Raw genomic sequence first — 6,665 nt, forward strand, 5'->3', positions numbered from 1 at the left:
TTCTCTCTAGTCTGTCATGTTAAAATTTTGTATTATTTTGTAATTAAAAGTTGAAAAAATTTAAACCATATATAATGATGATTTAGGTACTTTATTTCTTTGACAATCATTGATTACACTCTATATCGTAATTAATTATGGATAGTCATAATTTATTTATTAACTCTATGACATATATACCAAAAATTATGGAATATGACATGTTGATTATACTTGAGTTTTCTTTCTATTATTAGAATCCCTTTTTTTTTTTTTTTTTTTTTTGCCATGGTCCAACTACAATTTCAAGGTTGTTATTAATATATATATATATATATATATATATATGTATATGTATATATATATATATATTCCATATTTAAATTTTAGTCTCGTTTTCAAATTTCAATTGTGATGAACATTTCACTTATTTAATATTTAATTATTATGTAAATTTATAACTTTTCCTTTTTTTACAGATTTAAGATTTTGATTTAAAATTATCTCTAATTTCGGTGGGAGACAGAGAAATAAACAATTTTGGAAAATAACAAATTCAGCGAACATCACTTCTATAGTTACATCTTTTCGAAATTTTCTTTTTGTTTTAAATGACCATAAATTAATGGAGTGTACTTGTTGACTTTTGGGCTTGCTTTTCATGTAGTATCGTAACGGGATTTGGAAAACAAACGTACTGTAAGCGACAAAACTGGGTGTCTACCGAAAATTAAGAAGAATGCTTACACACTCTTGGATTTAGACGTGTCACGGGGAGTTGTGTATTGTGTTTGCAGTTGAATGTAAAAATGTTAATGGAAAGTGTGCTAATGTAAAGTTGGAATTTAAATGAACTAATTTAAATTAAAAAGATCTATTCTAGTGATTTGGAATAATCCACCCATTTAACTGCGACAATAGACTTATCAAGGCATGCATGCAATGTTTGCCAATTTTAACTCTTAGCTCATATGCTCATGATGCCTCAAGTTACCTGCCTGATATTATGTTACTTTCTTAGTCAATCTAGATACTCAACTAATTCTAATTCGTACGAAAAATGTCCATATTAATCAAACAATTGCATTAAGTGAGTTAATCTAGCTAAGATTGATTATACAACTGACCTTATTTACTAATCAATTGGTTCTTGAAATTAGTTAATCATGCAATATGTTCATGAAAGAGTTATTCTAGATAACTTAGTTCAATTCACAACAAACATGCTTTAACTTGTGCCCTTGAGATAATGAAATAGAAAGAAAGATTATAATGGACATTAAGAAAATGAATGAAAATTGGTCAAAGACTCAAACATTCAATGCGAACAATACAAAATCATAAAAAATAACATTAAAGAAGACAAAACTAACTAAATAACATTCAATGTGTACCAAATACACGTGTGTTGTTAACGATATATTTTTTATATTTTTGAAATTGTTTATTCAATAAGTTTATGAATTTTTAAGTGTGTCTATTTGGTTTTATAACTTTAAAATGTGTTTAACCTAGCAACAAATGGAATGGAAAATTTTTATTTGAGCCCAAATTCAAACTGAGGACCACTGTACTAGCATGAACCACCTACACCACCCAAACCTTGATATTAAATATTTACGATTCATAACAAAATTAAATTAATAGTTAAAAAAACCAATAAAAAAAGAATGTCTAAGCGAAAGTCCAAACAAGGGACCTCTATTCTATGACACACTAGAATGATAACCAACTAACTACACCATCCAAACCTTCTTATTATAAATCACAGTTTGTAATAAAATTGACAGAATGAATTAGTAGTTTTTGCATGACGTATAGGTATTTATTTATTTATTTATTTTATTATTATTTCTTCTTGTCTTTTATTCTTCTTCAAAACTCAATCAAAAAAAATGTCTGAGCCCGGGTTCGAACCGGGGACCTCTAGTGTGTGAGACTAGCGTGATAACCAACTACACCACCCAGACATTATTGATATGCCTCGTACGGAAAACATATATGTTTGCAAATAAAAAATACTTTGTTCTTTTCGACATATAATTGAGAAATACCTTTTGAAAGCATATTTAAATTAATACTTATCTCTCTCTCCTTTTTTTTTTTTTTTTTTTTTTTTTTTTATGTAAAACTAGACGCAAAACGAGGACAGAAAAAAGCGATACCAACAAAATATAAGGTAATATGATATATAAAACTATAATATAATAAATAAAATTAAAAAAAAATACTAAATATAAATGGGTTTTTAAAAAATAAAACAAAATGCAAAAATATTTACACAATATATAATAATTAATAAAAAAAAAAAAAAAGACTCACACAAGCTCTTAACGTAAAATAACAAAGATACCTCGTAATTAATCGACAACATACACGTGCCAAAAGTTTCTAATTAGAACGATCGTTTGAATCTATCAGTAGACAATGATAGTGGTCTATCTCTATCTACCTTGAATAGACAACTAATAGTTTAGATCTTTAGTACACGACCTTGTTACATGATCTTGTACAAAATCTAAACGATCTGGTACATTGATATTGATACACGATCTTTACCAGATATAAATGATCTTAGTACATGATTTTATACCAAAATTTAGATATTGGTACAAGGTTTAGATTTGGTACAAAATTATTTAAATCTATCGTTTATCTATTTGGGCTAGATAGTAGTATATCTCTATCTATCTGGGATAGACTATTGATTGTTTAGATTTTGGTATTCGATCATGTAATGAAAAAAAAAAAAACAAAGAGATGAGAGATGATGATGAAAGAAATTCTAAAAGAGGAAATGAAGAAATCGCGAACAAAAATAATTAGGAATATGAAGAAGAAGAAAGTAATAATATGAAGAATATGTGCAAGAATTCAATACTCGTCTCAGTCAAAATTTATGAAAAAATAATAGTGGCTTCATGTGTTTTTTTTTTTATACGAACCGTAAATATTTTTGCATTTTGTTGTAGAGTAAATTAACCAACATAAATTATAGGAGCAATTAATATTTAATTTTCTCCCGTTATACAGACAGTAAATATCTTTACGTTTTGTGCTTTGGGGTCTGGTGCTTCGTCCCTTCCTTAGTTGTGCTTCATCCCTTGCTTAGTTGTGCTTCGTTTGGTGATTGGTCGCAGTGCCTATCCGGCAGTCCATCTCATTCACAAATTTGTTTGATTCTTCATCCTCTCATTGTAAAAGCTTACACAACTAGTTGTTTAAAATTAAAAATTGACTGTCAATAAGTTCCATAGTTGGAGGAGGACAGCTAATGTTTCTATTCGAACAAATGGGGCTGATTCTTGTACTATTTTATCAGACTCAACAGTCGGTCCCTAATTAGTGTGATCTCGGCATTTGGGATGCCTGAATATTCCTTTAAGTACGTCTTCTTATGAAACTCATCTATGCTATTTACTTTGTGTAGGGTCCTGTCATTTTGCTTCCTTGATATTTAGATTCAGCTGGATAAACCATTCGATATGGGGAGAAAAGATGATCCATTATCTTAGAAATTGACAATTGCAAATTGTGATAGTTGTTTTAAAATCTTTTAGATTTATGTATGTCTATACTTTCTACGGGCTCTGGTTGCTAAAACAGTTCCAAGACTTTACATCTTTAGATTTTCATGGTCTCTAATGATTAGTAGTAAAAAAAATTCAATTTTGAATTCTTGTTTCCTTCACCTCCCTTAATACATTTATACTGTATTACATTCTTAGTTCATGCCTATGGCACTAAGATTACTATTGACCGAGAAAGAAGGAAGATGCCATTGTTATAATCAAATTTGTTATACACTCTGTTCTCCCATCCAAAATTACAATTAATAAATAATACTACAATATATATATAATGGTATTTTAACTTCGCTCATTTATTCAGATTTATTTTGGCTACATACCTATTGGCTTTACACCGTTAAATTAACTTGTTGATTTAAAATTCATCTACACTTATTTAAAAGATAGTTTGTATCTCCATGTCTCTTGTTCTTCTTGTCAAGCTCTATCCTCTATTTTGATGCAGGGAGTGCGTTGTGTTTCCTGTATTTTATGATGGAAAATTGGGAATAGTTAGAGCTTGCTAAAAAGTTTATTATATTTTTTTCTTGGGGCTCAACTTTGTAATGTCAAGTTGCTTTCATCTGTCCTGATGTGTGCTGTGGGTATGTGCTCTAAAGGATCAATTCATTCAGCTGTGCTTTTCTAAACATTATATTATATTGAAAAATGAAAGGGATGTTAGCCGTTAGCATTTTGTTTGATTTCCTTAAACTTCTAGTAAATTTTTTATTTGGTTCTGGTAGCTTTCTGATGTATATTTATTAGTGAACTTCTTGTGTACTATATGACATATAACCCTTTTTTGAGTTGATCAGGTACGTTTAAACTTATGCTTTAGTTCACAGGGGATTATCCAAATAAGCCACCAACAGTTCGCTTTGTGTCTAGAATGTTTCACCCTAACAGTAAGTTCGCAGCCTCCAATAATGTGTCCTTAACAAATTACAAATACTTTATGCTTTCTTTCATTCTTGATCAATTTGAGGGCTTTTTGTAATTTTCATTGGTACAATGTCTACATGTCCTTAGTTTTTTGTCTTTACAGAAAAATGTGTTGCAAATTGAAAAATAACAACGTCAAACAAGCGTTGACATATAAACCTTTATTAAACAAAAACAATGTCATCAAATCACATTTCTTGACAAGAATTATGTGTAACGAAATGTTTAAAGATGACAATAAATTGGTGTCGAGTTATAGATAAATGTGACACATTTAAATCGTTATGAATGTATTAATGACAATATATTCGTGTCGAGTAATAAATAACGGTGACACATTTAAAGCGTCAATGTAAGAGTATTAATGACAATATATTGGTATTAAGGTATAGATAATGGTGACACATTTAAAGTCTCAATATAAGGGTATTGATGACAATATACTGGTGTTAAGTTATTAATACCTTTACCATGACATATTTATCGCGTCATGGTAAAGGTATTGATGACACAATTATGGTGTCATTTAAGCATATTTAACAACACGTTTTTTGAAGTGTTGTTAAATAGTCTGTCTTGACAGGGTCTTCAATGACACAAAAATTATGTCGTTGAAACTCTTTATGATGCCAATTTTTCGTCGTAAAACTAAATTTCTACTAGTGTTTGTTGCTACTTGCCTGCCTCGTCTTGGCCTTACTCATGGTGCGATGACACCTATTGCACACCAATATGTTTAGTCATCCATACTTTCATATGACTCTAAATGCATGATTCTAAGACCATTTCCCCAAGAACTTATGCTTTAATACCAATTGTGACGTCCCGTCCCACTGGTCCCTTCATGCGACTAGAAGGAGGCGTGCTGCCTAGACACTCAGCGTGTATCTCTTCACAAGATGACAAATCAAACGTCTAGTACGCGGATTAGATGAACGTCAAAATTTAATGCGAAAGGGTTCAATTGCAAAACACAAGGATTTCATTGATAATGGATCAAAAATACATTAAACATGAATACAATCCCTCTCAATTTCAAAACACATGGTTAATAAAATAACAACCTCGACTCTTTTCTCCTAACTCTACATGCTATTTGATTCGACAGTGGCCACATCAGACAATCAAGGTGGCAAGTTCGATGCGGGATGTTCTTTGCTACTTGGACAGGGGGTAAAACAAAACATTTGAAAGGATAGACGAAGAACATCTAGTGAATGGGGATTCTTTATAAACATCTTTACAACTCAAATTTTATCTCAATGCATTAAAATTATTTTTAGAGCATGCGTATAAAAATCTTGCGTCTCAATAGATAATGTGTTGGGTTAAAAGAATTTCTGCCAATAGGTCCTTCAATAACACAATTCAAATTCCTTTTAAAATCAAGTTTAAGGCTCATATCCTATGGAAGCGCATTAGTTCTCACATCTGCTTTATTACAACGCAGAATTATTCTGCACATTGATTATATCTTTGTACCATTTCCTTGGTTCAAGCGTTTACCACACTCTTTTGTCAAGTTGCAACTATGTAGAGAGGTCTCAACGCAATTAGCAAGTTTCCACCAATTCCAGTCTACATAATGCATCTTCCAATGTTAGAACACACAGCAGACAAAGAGCATCCTATACTAGATCACATAGCAAGCATTGGGCATTCTATTCTAAAACACATAGCAAGAATAGAGCATGTAGAAATGATGACTCCTGACCGACGGCAAAGGTGGTCCAATCACAAAGTGCCACGTGTTTCTGCCAAATTCTTATCCTAGATTCGAATTGGGCAACGAGGTCAAATAAATTGACCTATTAATGTAAGGGGACTATGCCACCATCTTCAGGTGAAGTGAGCAAAATGCATAACAGTTCGTCGGATCACACTTTCCAAAAAAACCCTCTTGTTTATCGCGTAGATTGCGTCTGTCGCATAGACTCTTACCACGTAAAGGGTGGATCACAATCAGAGTCTCACATGCACTCGACCGAGAGAGATTGAGATAAATCCTTCAAAGAGTTTTTTTAAATTTGGGAAGAATCTCAAGGTCGATCTTGACCGAGATAGACCTCGAAAAAAACAAAATTATGAGTTTTCTAAAATTGTGGTACTTTTGAAATACAAACCTCTCTAAATATAATCAACTATATTTTTTCTATTTTACTTTTTTAAATG

The 6,665-nt window shown here is 31.1% G+C and overlaps 1 non-coding gene across 1 annotated transcript; it reads right to left on the reverse strand.

Moving 5' to 3' along the window:
- Positions 1 to 1,875: 1,875 nt before the first annotated feature.
- Positions 1,876 to 1,949, reverse strand: TRNAV-CAC (transfer RNA valine (anticodon CAC)). The gene has a single exon. It is a non-coding gene; the product is annotated as a tRNA-Val (tRNA).
- Between the last annotated feature and the right edge of the window lie 4,716 nt (positions 1,950 to 6,665).

The sequence above is a fragment of the Cucumis melo genome, chromosome 5 (genome assembly GCF_025177605.1).
Source record: "Cucumis melo cultivar AY chromosome 5, USDA_Cmelo_AY_1.0, whole genome shotgun sequence".
Lineage (NCBI taxonomy): Eukaryota > Viridiplantae > Streptophyta > Magnoliopsida > Cucurbitales > Cucurbitaceae > Cucumis > Cucumis melo.